Below are 15200 nucleotides of genomic sequence, written 5' to 3'. Positions count from 1 at the left end.
GCAATCGTGTTCAGGGTACTGAACATCAGGCAGCAGAGGACCGTGATGCATAAGAGACGGGAAACAAACAGGGACCCGGGACTGGCCTGGCTTGCGGCTCTGATCGTGCTTCGCCCAGGGAGGGGGAAGCAGGCAGACCCCCTGAGTGACGGCGCTGAGCCCAGGGGGACCAGGGCAGCTGGACACCACGGGACGGTTCCTGAAACGAGAGGCAAAGGTTTCTAGAGGCTCCCCCAAGCACTTAGCCAAGTGCTGATGAGCACGTGTGTTCGAGGAAGCTGTCCTGGCCAGGAAAGGGACATCTGACAGCTATAAGTGGGGGAGAGAAAGGGATTAACTGTGACCATTAATTTTATGCATCAACTTGCCTGGCCACAGGCTGCCAGGTTAAACGTTGTTTCTGGGGGGGGTGTGCAACCGCGATTCCAGATGAGACTAGCATTCGAACTGGGGGACTCAGGAAAGTAGATCTCCCCGCATGTGGGTGGGGCTCCTCCGGTCCACCAAGTGCCTGGGCAGAACAAAAGGCAGCCGGAGCAGGAAGTCGCCCCCTGTGTCCCGCCTGCCTGCGCCCTGCCACCTCCCCCGTCTCCCGCCCTCACACCGCATCCGCACCGGCAGCTCTCCTGGCTCCCAGGCCTTCGGACTTGGACTGGGTTGCACGCCAGCTCCCCGCGGGCTCCCCCTGCAGAGCACAGAGCGTGGGGCTTCTTGGCCTCCGTAATCACGTGAGCCAAGTCCTCATAATAAGTCTCCTTGTTGTGTCTGTATTATAAAAATATATGTGTTGACATGCCTTATCAGTTCTATTTCTCTGGAGAACCCCGACTAACACAGGGGCTTGACAGGAGGTGAGGTCTCCGCACTTCGCCTGAACTGGCAAAATGCTGACGCCAGTAGGCCATGCACAAGTTCTGCATGTATGACTTTTTAGAACAACCACGAGAAAACAGCACAGAGAGATACGCCCATAAACACTACAGATAAATAAAAATGGAATTCTGAAAACTGTTAAACGTAACGCAGGGAGGCAGGATGAGACGCAGGACTGGGCTCTATCTCCAGGGCGCTTCGCTGAGTGCAGGGAGCGCGCCCAGAAGGTCACGTGCTGTCTCATTTCAGTCACGCGGTATCCTCAAAATGACAGCGTTCCAGAGATGAAAACACATTAGTGGTCACCTGGGGTTGAGAATGATTGGGACAGGGGAGCGAGTGTGACTATAAAGGAGTTTTCTGATCCATTGACATAGAACGCCTTTCCACTCATTCAGATTTTCCTTAATTTCATTGAACAAGGTCTTGTGGTTTTCAGTGTATAAGTCTTGCACTTTTTTAGATAATTTATTTTTAAGTATTTTTTCTTTTTGATGTGACTGTAAATGGAATTGCTTTCTGAATTTCCTTTTCAGATTGTTCATTGCTAGTACATAGAAACACAATTAAATTTTGTATATTGATTTTATATCCTACAATCCTCCTGAACTTGTTTGTTAATTCTAATGGTTTCCTAGAAATTCCTTAGACTGATCTATATACAACATCATATCATCTGAAGATGGAGACAGTTTTACTTCTTTCCTTCCAGCTTTGAAGCCTTTTCTTTTTCTTGCCTATTTTCCCTGGCTGGAGCCCCCAGGACACTGTTGAATAGAAGTGGGAAGAGCAGACGTCCTTGTCTCATTCCTGATCTTAGGCTGAATATGGTATTTCACCATTAAATAAAATTTTAGTTGTGGGTTTTTCGTAGATTCCCTTTATCATGTTGAGGAAGTTCTCTTCTATACTTGTTTTTATTTGTTTGCTTTGTGGAGAAACGGTGTTGGATTTTGTCAAATGCTTTTCCTATGTCTTTGGAAAGGATCACGTGAGTTTTGTCCTTTGTGCCGCCAGTGCGGTGTATTGCGGTGATTGATGTTGATACGTTTATACCGACCTCGCATTCTCGGGACAAACCCTGCCTGGCCATGGTGAGTAATCTTTTGTATTTGTTGCTGGAATTGGTTTGCTAGTAATTAGTTGAGAATTTCTGGGAATGTTCCTACTTTCTCTGATGAGGAAAGCATGCCGGATCCTGTCATGGACACATTTAGCACACATGGAACCACCATAGGCCCTGCTGACATGTTTTTTTGTTTGTTTGTTTGTTTTAGACAAAAACCTCATAAAAACTTTAGGTTTCACAGCATGAACCCCTCAGAATCTGCCTGGCACACACCACATGCAGATTTTGGTGCTTTCTTGCCCTTCTTGGTATAAAGGTAAGCAATTCTCCTACCAGGGGCTCAGGACAGCCTCGTTTTTTTAGCAGGTGTGTTGTCAGAAAGCCTAAGACAGTAAGTCAAATGCTGGGCCATTCTGAGTGCCGCTAGACGACATCCCCAGCAAAAGCATCTTTTTTTGTTTTTAATGTTGGTATCTACAGGTATGAATTTCCCTGTGTGCACTGCTTTAACTGCATCTCATAAATTTTTGTCTGTAGTTTTTTCATTTTCGTTCATCTCAAAGTATTTTCTAATTTCTTTTGTGATTTATTCTTTGGCGCATTTATTCTTAAGGGGTATGTTACTTAATTTCCACATATTTGTAAATTTTCCAAATTTCCTTCTGTTACTGATTTTTATTTCATTCCATGTGGTTAGAGAACTTACTTTATATGACTTAAATATTCCTAAATTTGTTGAGGTATGTTTTAATGGCCTATCATGTGGTCTATCCTGGAGAATGTTCCATGCGCACGGGAGAAGAATGTATATATAGTTGTGGGTGGGATGCTCTGCAGATGTTTCCTCCCCTTCTCTGTGCCATTACTGTATACGTATTAAATCAGTATATGTTAAAAATCCAACCATACATTGTTATAATTATTGCTTTATGTAATCTTATGTAGTTTTAATGAATCTGTGAGAAGAAAGTGCAGCAATTATACATTTATAGAGTTTGTTATATTAACTTCTTATTTAGCATTTCTGATTCTCTTCACTCCTTCTTGTGGATGCGAGTTCCCGTCTGGTGTCGTTCCTCACTCCAAAACAGCTTCGTTCCCACCCACCTCCTTTGTGCTATTATTGTCAAATAACATTCTGACAAAATGTTGACACATATTACATTTCTATATGTGAAAAGCCTAATAATAAAATTCCATATTTTCTCATGTAATTATGTTTTTTAGAGAGAGATGAGGTCTCACTCTGTCGCCCAGGCTGGAGTGCAGTGGCACAATCACAGCTCACTATGCCTCAAAATACGCCTGGGCTCAGGAGATCCTCCTGCCTCAGCCTCCTGAGTAGCTGGGACTACGGGCTACTGTAATCTCACTCACCACCATGCCCAGCTAATTTTTTAATTTTTTGTAGAGATGGGGTCTCTCCGTGTTGCTCAGGCTGGTCTTGAACTCCTGGCCTCAAGTGATCCTCCTGCTTCGGCCTGCCAAAGTGCTGGGATTACAGGCATGAGCCACTGTGCCTGGCTATAATTACTCTGGAAATCAGTTAGGAGAAGAAATATGCAATTATACTATCTTTTGTAATTACCTGCTTTTACTGACACATTTGTTTTTCCTGTGGATTCAAATTCTGGTGTCACTTGCTTTCTGCTGAAGAAACTTCTTTAGTATTTCTTGTCAGACCTGCTAGCAATAAATTCTCCCATGGACGGCCGAGGCAGGACGATTGTTTAAGGCCAGGAGTTTGAGAACAGCCTGAACAACATAGTGAGACCTCATCTCTACAAAAAATTTTAAAACTTAGCTGGGCATGGTGACATGTACCTGTAGTCCCAGCTACTCAGGAGGCTGAGGCAGGAGGATTGCTTGAGCCCAGGAGTTTGAGGCTGCAGTGAGCTCTGCTCGTACCACTGCATTCCAGCCTGGGCAACAGAGCAAGACCCTGTTTTTAATGAAAATAATAATAAAATAAATTCTCTCAGATTTTTCTTATTTTGGAGTGTCTTTATTTTACCATTATTGTTGAAAGATAATTTTTCTGGGTATAGAATTCTTGGTTGATGGGGTTTTTATTGTTTGTTTTTACTTTAAGTACTTTTGATATGTCATACCACTGCTTTCTGGCCTCCATTGTTTCTGGTGAGACACCATCTGTCAATCTTATTGTACTTTCCTGGTACATGATGAGTTGTTTTCCTCTCACTGCTTTTAAGATTTTCTCTTTATCTTTGGCTTTCAAAATTTGACTATAATATGTCTGACTGTGGATCTTTTTGTGTTTATCCTATTTGAAGTTCATTGTTTCTTGGATGTTTAATGTTTTTCATGAAATATGGGAAAATTTTCAGGCATGACTTTACCATTTTTACCCTTTACCATTAATGTGTGTGTGGCTCGGATGTTGCTATCACAGTTCAGAGAGTTTCCTTTGTGTGTGTGTGTGTGTGTGTGTGTGTGTGTGTGTGTGTGTGGCTTATATTCAGCCAGAGACTAACAGCTTGGATTTCCTCAATCTGATTACTCCTAAGAATGTTGTCTTGGGCATGCACACAGTCTTCCAGACTCCCAGGAATGTATGTGATTTTATGTAGTTTTTTTAAATAAATGTTAATAAATGTTAATTTTTTAATTACTATAATCGCAAGTGGTTCTTTTTTCCTATCACCATTACACTCATGCTAGGGATAACAATACTTCCTCTATTATAAATGCTGCTTGATCTTTTTAAAAGGCAATATTTACTATGCTTAGAATAACTGGACATGCTTAATAAAATAATTATAAAGCATTTCAGTTTATTTTACTAAGGAAAGTACCTAATTTTATACAATTTACACACAACTTTTAATGTTAGTAACAAAAACAATGAAATTATTTTACTTGATATGTAACAAGACTTTAACTCCCCAAAACATACACTACAACCATATAAGAGGGTCTGTCATCAACATGATAGTCTTGGCATCTTATATATTATGTTCCCACTTTAAATTAAGTCCTACTTATTAAAATAAACATGAGTAAAGATGATGAACAGGTAGCTCATAAAAAAGGAATACAAATAACAACAGTGATGGGACATATCAATCTCGTTTGTAAGGAATGAAATACAAATTTTTTATGGCTGGGCATGGTGGCTCATGCCTGTAATCTTAGCACTCAGGGAGGCCGAGGTGGGAGGATTCTTGAGGTCGGGAGTTCAAGAAATACAAACTTTTAAAATGACATACCATTTTTCAGTTATACTGGCAAAGATTAAATATATAAGAATGCGGGGAACGTGGCCAGTGTTCCCTGCAAAAAACCGGGTCCCTTTGGTAGAATTGCAAGGGATAAGAAAATAATAGAGAGAAATGGAAAATGGAAGAAATAAAAGAATACACTGAGACAAAGATATAGTTTTATAAGTTTATAAAGATTATAGGCAAAGCGGGAGCTCAGGGGGCTCGGACCTCTCCGTTGGTCTCAAAAAGCCCCGAATGAGGTCTTACATGGTAACTTATAGGAAATAGTGAACAATTGTCAGGGGTAACAAATTTACATAACAACAGGTAGTACCTCTCAGGTTAACAGATTTTCAAAAGGCTTTTACAGAAGGCTTCTACAGATTGTTTAACTAATTCTATTTATGTGAGCAAACGGTTACAAAGTCTTTCAAAGGTTAATTTCTAAATTCTAAGGTAAATTTATCATTTAAACAGAGGGGTTAAACAGAGATATGTAAGCTCCATGTTTATTAGGTTATTGTGAATGGAGACAGGTAGTCTAGAGTGGTTTAAACAAAGGCTTTGCTTTTGGCCCTTTGTGAAGCTGTCCTTTCCGGGAAGCTGTTTGTTCCGGAGGGCACTCCATTGTCAGCTCTCAGCCTATAGTTTTTAACAGATTCGCTTGTGCTTTCCAAAGCAAATCCAATTCTTTAGGTCTGGGAAACGCGGCGCCTCGTGGGATACAGCCGCTACTGCCTTTCAGAGACGCCCTTCCGAGTGTAACAGCATTCGAAATGCAAACCAACACGTTCACATATTCTTTTAGGGCAAAGCTCTGTAAAACTCTTAAGACAAATCCTGTCTCAAAACACGTTTAATACTAATTCATGGAGTGACATAAGAAAAGATAATACCTACAACTGGCCAGGAACTATGTAGGTAGGAGGCTGTACTAACTGGAAGGGTAACTTGGACAGCATTTTTGGAGAGCAAATGGTAACACTTATCAAAGCTCTAAAAATGTTTAAGCCCTTTGAACCAGTCATTCCACTTCTGGAAATTTTCTTAAGGACATAATTAAGCATGTACCTCAAAATGTACAAGGACATTCACTGCACCACTGCTTAAAAAACTGCAGACGATCATAATGGCGAACATAGAAAAAATGAGTAAATTGTGGCACACCTTTGTATGGCAAGCAGTGGCCTCCCCTCAATTCCATTCTCCTAAATCAACCCTAGCTATTTCCTTTTCAACAGAGTCTACTTCTAAGAGAGGGTAAAAAAGTCAGACATTGCCTTTCCCTGCGACCTGATCTGAGTCCATGGAAACTGAGGGAAAATCCGGGGGCTTTTGGGAGGGGAAAAATGGCCTTTCCTGCCTTTTAGACACAGTTTTACAAAGATGGAAAACTGGAAGCTACAGCAGCAGCTCCTATGATTGAGAGGGGGGTGAGCCTGAGGCAAAACCAATAAACTGAGGCCAAAGCTAAAAAGAAAGTGTCTTTAATGACACCTCTTATCGTCATGTTATTTAAGATGATGAATGTCCTTGGTTACTCACACCAATTATATTTGGACATTGTTACCTCTGGTCAAAAGCATCCTCCTAATATTATCCATAAAATAGAGTACTTTAGAACCACTCAAAGTTGTTCTGTTTCTAAAAGAAATGTACGTGTGTGTGTAAACAGTATGTTCCCATTTAAAAATAAAAACCAAATATGTTAATATGGATTCATTTGCCAAAAAAAAAAAAAAGTCTGGAAAGATATTTAGGTTTTAAGAATAGTTCTCTGGGCCGGGCGTGGTGGCTCACGCCTGTAATCCTAGCACTCTGGGAGGCCGAGGCGGGCGGATCGTTTGAGCTCAGGAGTTCGAGACCTGCCTGAGCAAGAGTGAGACCCTGTCTCTACCAAAAATAGAAAGAAATTAATTGGACAGCTAAAAATATATACAGAAAAAATTAGCCAGGCATGGTGGCACATGCCTGTAGTCCCAGCTACTCGGGAGGCTGAGGCAGGAGGATCGCTTGAGCCCAGGAGTCTGAGGTTGCTGTGAGCTAGGCTGACGCCACGGCACTCTAGCCCGGGCAACACAGTGAGACTCCGTCTCAAAAAAAAAAAAAAAAGAATAGTTCTCTGAAAGATAAGATTTAATGTTTCCTCTTTGCATATCTGCAGTTTCTATTTTTTCCTACAGTGAGCATGGATCACCTTAAGATTGATTGTGCCAACCTTTCTGTTTCTAGCAATTCAGTGGAATTTTGGAGAGGAAGAATAAACTTGTATTCTAGCGAGCAATCTTGAACTGGAAGTCTGTGCTTTTAAGGGGAAAACTGTCACTTTTTAAAAAACTGTTTTGTGAAATAAAATTTGATACTATCAAGGATTTATTTATTTTTTAGTGACTATGGAAGATTACAATTTTCACTTCCCTTTGTTACTCAGGAAATCATCATGACATTATAACATATCATACTGGTTTCTGTGAAGCAAAAACAGTCCCCAAATGAAATATCTTCAGGTGTCATGAGAACAGCAGATGCTATGAAATCACTAAAGATGAGAATAGTAAATTGCCTCTGGGTTGGGTTAGAATCATCTTGAGACAGAACCCCCTGATGTCTAGATCCATCAGGTTTCCAAAGACCTACTGCAACAAAATGGTACTCATCTATTTTGCTTTCCTCGAATGCCCATTCTTTTTCTTCTTCCCCATCCAAGAACAGTCGTGCTTCTACATAAACTTGGCCTATCCCCAAGTTTAATGGAGATATATCAAATTCAAACCACTGCATTTCAAACCCTAGTCCCACACCGGTGGCTGTTACGAAGCTTTCTTTTAGTGCCCAATTCCTCCTGCAAAACGTATCCAGCTGTGTCCATTGGTCCATAAAGTTTCTGATTGTCTCCCATTCTTTGTTGGTAAACTTTCTTTTCACAATGTGAAAGAATTCTGGAATTGAGCCACCACCTGGAAAGCTAGTCTTCGTTATATCAGTTCCACCTTGCAGCTCAGGTTCAGCAGCAAGCACCGCAGAGTTCCCTGGATGACAGATTTCAGTTTCAAAGCTGATATAAGGATTCAATGAGTGCTTTGCAAGAACTGGTTTTCCTTTTGTAGTTCTTTGCAAACAGGTACTATTCCAAGGGATACTCAGTTTCTCTGCAACTCATTTCCTTATCATCACACGACCAGCCACAGCAGCCTTAGCATCCCAGGCAAAGACGAACCGGCCAGCGCACTCCTCGGGCTGGATCCCCGCGCTGCCAGCAGCTGTTCAGCTCAGCTCTGCAGCCAAGTGCCACAGGAAAAGGCCCAGCACGCGCCCTCCGTGGATGGCACCAAGCAGAACCGCTTGGCTGGGAAAACCATACACTTGATTTTCTTTTAGAGCCTGGCTTTCTAAGAGTCGCCCTGCATCAAAGTAGCTTCTCATGCAATCAGCGTTTGGTCAGAGGTTGTGCTTGAGCCCCTTGTGCCGGTGGAGCTTCTGCCCTGTGTTGACGAGCCTTTGTGCAGCTGGGGCAGGTTTCCAAGTCTGCCCACATCTGGCTGTGATTGCTCCCAACTAGGCGAAGCCTGAGGCTTGTGCACACACTTTCTGCCCCCCAGGGCTGACTGTGATCCCAGGAGGGCTCTTTCTAGGCCGCCTCTTTCTCCAGCTCTATTAGATTTCTGATCGCTCTGCCATTCTGTTTGCTCCTACTAGCCTCATGGAGGTACAAGCACCCTCTTACCTGCTCTCAATCAAAATGTCTGTTATTCTAGCTCTCTGGGAGGCCGAGGCGGGCGGATTGTTTGAGCTCAGGAGTTCGAAACCAGCCTGAGCAAGAGCAAGACCCCGTCTCTACTAAAAATAGAAAGAAATTAATCAGACAACTAAAAATATATAGAAAAAATTAGCCGGGCATGGTGGTGCACGCCTGTAGTCCCAGCTACTCGGGAGGCTGAGGCAGAAGGATCGCTTGAGCCCAGGAGTCTGAGGTTGCTGTGAGCTAGGGTGACGCCACGGCACTCACTCTAGCCCGGGCAACAAAAAAAAAAAAAAAAAAAATGTCAGTTATTTTCAACAACACCCTTAGGCATGGAATTTTCCACCCTCTGTTCCAAATAAAATAATTCCCCTCAGACAGAGCTGGGAGTTCTTCATCCTTATGGCCTGACCCTCCCCTGGCAGAATCTCTGCGCACAGGATCCAAGCTAGGAACAGCAATCCACTTCTCCCAGAGTGACAGTCTGCTGTACAAGTGAGCACTGGAGTGACAGTGCTCCCAGTCTTCTTGGTTTGGTCCTCATGGTGTGGGAGCTTCCCCTAAGAGCAAGCTGGGGTGGGAGTGCGTAGAGATTGAGGTCTCAGTATTCTCAGCCTGCTGACCTGGAGCAGAGCTTCTGCCCTGTAGCTGGAGGCTGGGGGCTGGGGGAGCCCTCCTCATCTTGCAGCAAGGAGAGCGCCCGGATAGCTTCAGCGAGATGGAGCTGACGGGGGAGGGAGTGGTCGTGGCTCAGATTCCACATATTTCTTACTGAGATTTAAGAGATTTTTTTGAGTGAGTGTTTCTCCACTTGCTGTGTGCCCTTAGGGCAATTTCGGAGACTTTATTGTTTTTAATAATTTTCTCCCGTGAAATGTTTGTTTTGTCAGGGAAAGGATCTAACACGCCCCTCACACTGCCGTTCTGGAAGCAGGTTCACTGCTGATATTTCTTTTACTGACTTTTCCTCCAGCAACATCGAACATGCGAGGCTCTGCTGGGCTCTCGGCTGCCATATGCGCTTCTCCAGCCAGTGCTGCCTGCGACGCACACTGTAAGATGCCCTGGCAGCTTCTTCATAGCCAGCCCTTGGAGGCCGGGCGCGGTGGCTCATGCCTGTAATCCTAGCACTCTGGGAGGTCAAGGTAGGAGGATTGCTTGAGCTCAGGAGTTCGAGACCAGCCTGAGCAAGAGTGAGACCCCGTCTCTACCAAAAATAGAAAGAAATTGGCCAAACAACTAAAAATAGAAAATATTAGCCAGGCACGGTGGCGCATGCCTGTAGTCCCAGCTACCTGGGAGGCTGAGGGAGGAGGATCGCTTGAGCCCAGGAGTTTGAGGTTGCTGTGAGCTATGATGACGCCACGGCACTCTAGCCTGGGCAACAGAGTGAGACTCTGTCTCAAAAAAAAAAAAAAAAATCCTCATAAACCAAAAATAAAATACTAAGCATCCCCTGCCGACTGAACGACCCCCTCTTGGCCAAGGGAACCCCAGAGAAACCTTAAAACTGAGTTCCTGGCCACGAAGGGGAGGTCAGACACACCTCATTATACCTCCTTCCTTTTGGAGTTCGGATGCTACAGTTGACCAGCATTAACGCTGAAACAGAGGTCATATGACTGACAAAACAGACTCTTTTTGACAATAAGATACTAAATTATTAACAGGACCTAAGGCCCTGCAGGGCAAAGGTTACATCACCTGCAGGCCATCAATGTGCTTAACAGATCACTTGAGTCTATATTATGGCTTGCCTCTGATTAACAGACTTCCTTATCTTAAGTTGAAACGTTCCAAGGCTTTAGACAAAGCTTCATTTCTCTAACCAATTACAAATCAAGGAATCTCTAAACCTACCTGTAGCCTGAACTGCCACCCCCCCCCCACTAGATGTCTTGCCTTTTCCGGCCAAACCAATGTACACCTTCCACGTATTGATTTATGATTTTTACCTTCAATTCTTGTCTTCCTAAAATGTATGAAACCCAAGGTGGGACCACTTGCTCAAGACTTCTTGGGTATCGCTCCCGGGCCTCAGTCACACACAGTGGCTCAGAATAAACCCTTTTCAATTATTTTACAGAGTTTGGGTTTTTTCCCCACTAACATTCTAAAAGTGGTAAGAAACAAAGTTTCTCTTTTACATTATTTAAATTATTTAAGTCATTCAATTCCTTTGAGCCCTGAAGTATTGGTCTTAAAGTGATATTGCAACTTAGTTGGCACAATATTATTTGAAAATGTTCTATTGCAGTAAATACAACAAACTAAATTACTCACATATGGAAGACAGAGCGCACTGGACAATTGAAGAGGTGTTTTATTCAGTCTGCTGCACTAGGGAGAAGGGTCATTAACGAGGGGCGTCTCACAGAAAAGGAAGGGGCCCGTGTCTTTACAGAGGCAGGTGAACAAGGGAGTCGCGGTACAGGGTGGAAGTGGGTCCCACGTGCAAACACGGGGTGGTCCTTTGCAGTCAGCCGTACCCCAGAACGTAAAGGAGGGGAATTTCTCAGGCATGACTGCTTTCCAGGGGCGCAGGGCTCAAATACAATCCAACATGCGGCTCCACTCGGTTATCAGTCGTCACCGGACAACTCAGAGGCCGTCACAAACCTCCCGACTGGGTGACACAGGGTCTCAGAAATTGCCTGTCAGGGATTCCCGTTGGTGTTGTGCCCGTACAAAGAGCTGAACCATCTGTTGGAAGTGAAAACCAACTGCCTAAAATGAAAAGAGGGAAAGATTAATATAAAAGCCTGTGTCAGAGCAAAGAGCTTGGAGCTGACCTTTAAAGTGTCTCGTCTGGTGACTCCCAAGAGGTCAGCGAGGAAAGTCTTTCAGTGACGCAACAGCGCGGCTCACTGAGCTTCGTAAAGCTCCCAAGCGCAGAAGCCAGCGTTCTTCATGATGTTGGCACAGTCTGGTTGACGTCAGATAAGGGCCTGGGTGACCCGAGCCTGTTGCCCCTCGTCCAGGGAGAAACCCAGCCCACGCAGGGTCTGCTGCGGCGGCGAGTCCTTCACCGCCAACCCCGGGCTGCGGTTTGCAGGACTGGTCCACACGTGGGGAAAGACCACCTCAAGTCCCAGGAAGATCTGGGCTGTCAGGTTTCTGTCCTCGGTGCCTGTGATGGCAAGTCGGGCAGCACGGAAATGTTTGTTTAGACAGTTATAACCAATATTGATGGAAACTGGGAAAATTAAGTTTGGCAACTGACAGCATGGGCAAGGTGGCAGGGTCCAGCACCGTCTGCAGGCAGGTGCCGAAGCCTGTTCTTCCACTTGGGGGTGTGGGAGTCAGTTAAGTGTCTACCAAACAAGACACAGTTTGCGTATTCGTCAGTTACCTTCAATTTACAAGAGGTGCAAAATAGCCCAGGGAAGTAAACAGGGCTTCAGTCCGGGAACCTGGAATAACGGGCCATGAAGCCCGCATAGTTTTCCACCGAAACACAATTCCTTTTCTTTCCCCCATTTTGATAAAAAAAAAAAAATAATTCAAAAAAAGGTTATTCTTGACCCCACACACACACACACACACACCCCTGGTCTAATTAGATTTGACCCAGTCATTTCCACAGGTTCAGCAAGAATGGTCCTTTGCCATAGGCCTCCTAAGTTTGCTTTGCTGGAAGTTGTCATGAGGAATGTCAGATTGGACTTTTGTAAAACCTCCTGAGGCCAGGAAGCCAAGCTAAGAACTTCCCACCAGATCTCACCTGCAGCACCCTACAGATTTGGGCAAATTTCTCTCTTCTGCAGGTTCCCTAAATGTCCTAAGTGTCCTGGGCCTTCCAGGAAGTGACCTTCCTTACTCGGGGTCATTCTGGGAATGCTGTAGACCAGACACCAGGCTGGTTCTCCCAAGCGGGCTTTGTAAGCATCGACCCCATAAAGTCAACTGGAACTCCTTAAAAGTGTCTGATGTATCTGATTAAATGAGCATCATTCTCAAATATGACATCCCAGGCAAGGCCTTGGTTGCATAACCAATATTTCCAATTATTTCCCATTAACAAAGAAGGACAGAATCTTATTGAATTTATGACAATAACTTATAATGCCACGAAAATAAGAACACTCTAGAGTTTTTAATTCTGGAGGGGTCAGGCAGGAAGAAATCATGGCCTCCAGGGTGGCTGGGCCTGGTCCCACCCACCTCCCATGGCTCAGGACCCCCAGGGAACACGCAGGCAGAGGAGGGCGCACACGCGGGCGCTGACACACACACACACACACACACACACACACACACACACACACACAACTCGCAGGGCCGCAGCCGGAGGAAGCCGCAAGGGACAGACCTGCGGGAGCAGCCAACAGGTGGGCGCAGGACTCCTCGCTCCCAGTCCCCCGAGGGAGGTGGGTCTTCACGGCAGAGGCAGAGGTCGGCTGCTAGCGGTGCCTAGGCTTGGCAGCCAAGGGTGCCCAAGGGCATGCCTAGACTGTGGGAGGGGACGTCCCAGTTCGGCAAGGCCGCCACCCTGAAAGCTCATGGAGCAGCGAGAAACCCGGGGACAGGCTGTCAGTTAGTGACACTCCTGTGGGAGGCAGTCTATTTCCTCAGTTTCCCCAGGAAGCCTCAGGAGACAACCCGGAGGAGTGCTCACAGAGCCGCTGATCACCCCGCGTCCCTGGATCCTTCTCGGGAACAAGCCATCCCCAGCCCTGGCGCACGTGTCACCAGCACCAGTCCCGGCACTGCACCAGACTGTGCCACCCACTCACCAAACGCCAGGAGCACCCCCTGGGTATGGTGACAATCCAAAATGTTCCCTGTATTTCCTACACACTCCAGAGCTGTCCTGGCCATACGGTAGCCACCAGCCACACATGGTCTTTATAAGTATAATTTTATAAAAATTATAAGGTTATATTATATACATTATATATAACATGTGTGCATCATAATAATGTTTTAAATATAATTCAGTATAAATAATGAATTAACTAAAATTAAAAATTCAATTCCCCAGTTGCACTGGCCACCTCTCAGGTGCTCAAGGCCACAGGTGCTCAAGGCCACATGTGGCTCGCGGCTACCGAGTTGGCCAGGGCTGGCCTGCAGCCGCCCATCGGGGCAGAAGTTCTGTGGGCGGCATCCACCTGGAGGCTCCGCTGCCCCGGGGTGGAGGGAGGACCATTTCACTGGCGAGTCCTTCGCCACTCCGCCTGCGCAAGGTCGCCAGGGCCAGGCCTCATCCTGCACAGGGTCTGAGCGGTGGGGGCAGCCAGCCACCCAGTGCCCAGGGCTAAGCCCGTCCACTTGCCTGGGCTTGACCGACTCAAGGTTGCCAGAAAGGCCAAGGCACCCAAGACGGCAATGGGCTGGGAAGCAGGGTGCAGAGAAGTGAGACTTAAGGTCACGAACATGCTGGCAGTAGGTGTTTTTTTAAAAAATAAAAGAGGAAACTCCCCAAGGCACTGGCAATGTCACCAGTCGGTGCACGAGGGACTGCACCGAGGCTGCGCATGCCAGGCGGCGGCTGCGGGGGTGGATGGGGGTCGGCCACAGAAGAGGGGTCTGGGCTGCTGGGCCCAGAGGGAGCCCAGAGAGTGGCGGTGAAAGCCGCAGGAGCCCAAGGGGAACCTAGGATGCCAGCGTGGTGGGAGGGCATCTGGAATCGGATCTTTAGGAGCAGGAAGCCACTGAAGAATGCTAGGCAGAGGAGGCCGTGACCAGATTTCGGCTGTATAAAGACGCGGTGGGTGCCAGCAGACCCGTCATGCTGGAGGAGGAGACAACCGGGTAGTTCAAGTCCAGGCTGGCCAGGGGAGAGAGAGCCCAGCGGCGCGGGGCAGACAGCGAAGGGGGAGGCCACCGTGAAAACCTCTCAAGAGCAGCGTGCCCACACTTGCTGGGCTCTGGGGCGAAGTCAGGTCTCCCCGGAGTGGGGAGAGGACGTGGTGAACAGGGCGCTGGTTCGCTAGGTCAAGCCGCCGAAAGGCCTGCTCTGGCCCCCGCCCTGCCGGAGGTGGGAGCCGGGATCCGCCCGCGCTGTGCTGAGATCCCCCCACGCGCGAGGGAGGATGCGGGCACTGGAGGAGCTGTGGACATATCTGGAGGAGAACGGACAAAGGCACGGAAGTGGGAACATGTTTGGCAGATCCAGAGACAGCCACGCCACCGCGTGCTGCCCATACTGCAGGAAGGTGACACGGGGGAGGTGGCAGCGGTCCTGGGGCGGCTTCTGCGTGGGAGGCAGGGCAGCGGAGGGAGCACACGACCTGACTTGCATGGACAAGTTCCCCAGGTGACGTGGGAACAGCTGTGAGGAAGGCACAGG

At 46.4% G+C, this 15200-nt stretch overlaps 1 pseudogene; it reads right to left on the bottom strand.

The window, feature by feature from the left end:
* Nucleotides 1–7593: 7593 nt before the first annotated feature.
* LOC105814820 lies at nucleotides 7594–8525 on the bottom strand (annotated as a pseudogene).
* Between the last annotated feature and the right edge of the window lie 6675 nt (nucleotides 8526–15200).

This window comes from Propithecus coquereli, unplaced genomic scaffold (genome assembly GCF_000956105.1).
Source record: "Propithecus coquereli isolate 6110/MARCELLA unplaced genomic scaffold, Pcoq_1.0 Scaffold307, whole genome shotgun sequence".
Taxonomy (NCBI): Eukaryota; Metazoa; Chordata; class Mammalia; order Primates; family Indriidae; genus Propithecus; species Propithecus coquereli.
This window is presented reverse-complemented; position numbering and strand designations above follow the sequence as displayed.